Raw genomic sequence first — 1,022 nt, 5'->3', positions numbered from 1 at the left:
TGAGTGTGTGTGTGTGTGTGTGTGTGTGTGTGTGTGTGTGTGTGTGTGTGTGTGTGTGTGTGAATGTGAAAGTGTGTATTTGAATGTGTTTAGTTTAGTTTATTATGGGGTTTTACGGCGCTCACAACTGCATTTATAAGGTCATACATATGAACGCGATTTGAATGTGTGTTCTGAGAGAAAGAAAGAAAAAGTGAGATAGAAAGAGAAAAAGGGATAAAGAGAAACAGAAAAAAGAGGGGGGAGGAGGTGGAGGGCGAAAGAAGAAAGGGGAAGAGGAAGGATTCAGAGAAAGAAGGAAAAGAAAGACGTGTGGGGAATGGGGAGGGGGTTTCAGACCGAGAGCAAGTGATAAACGAAAAAACAAACACAAAACCCCCCCAGAAAGATACACAACTGCACACGTACTGCAGTACACAGCACGCCTAATGAAGCGATACATTACTTACCCTACTGTTTGAAGTGTAGCACTATAAATAGTTTCTACACTTACGTGAATAATCCTTTCTAGATTTCTGGCCCGCCAATTCAGTGTTCAGCGAGGGACCTCTTGAGAATGGGTCATTTTGGTTTGAGTGGTTGCTTTCAAGCACGTAAACAAGACCTACTTCCATCATATATATATAAATATATATATATATATATATACACACAAAATGTATATATACAGATACAGATATGAAAGATGTTTGTACAGTGTTCCGGTACTCTCACTGGGCATGGAGCGCGCAGCAAGATGATGGACTATTATTAATCATATAAATATTGTACAATCGAAATCGTCCTAGACGACCATTTATTGACGAAGAGTGAAGTGTTTGTCTTAGGCAAGTGAACTTCTTGGGCAATGTCATTGTAATGTTGTTATTTTTTTAACCGACAGGGGAGGAAATGAGAAGTGGGCGTTTGTGCGGGTGATTGTCTTGTACAGGTGGCCGTTAGAGCAGGTTCGACGGTATAGTTGTGTTTGTCTTAGTATTTGTTGCGTAGAGAATACTTTTTGTTTAATTTTACATATTATG

The sequence above is a fragment of the Aplysia californica genome, unplaced genomic scaffold, assembly GCF_000002075.1.
Source record: "Aplysia californica isolate F4 #8 unplaced genomic scaffold, AplCal3.0 scaffold00486, whole genome shotgun sequence".
Lineage (NCBI taxonomy): Eukaryota > Metazoa > Mollusca > Gastropoda > Aplysiida > Aplysiidae > Aplysia > Aplysia californica.
Note: the sequence above shows the minus strand (reverse complement) of the source record.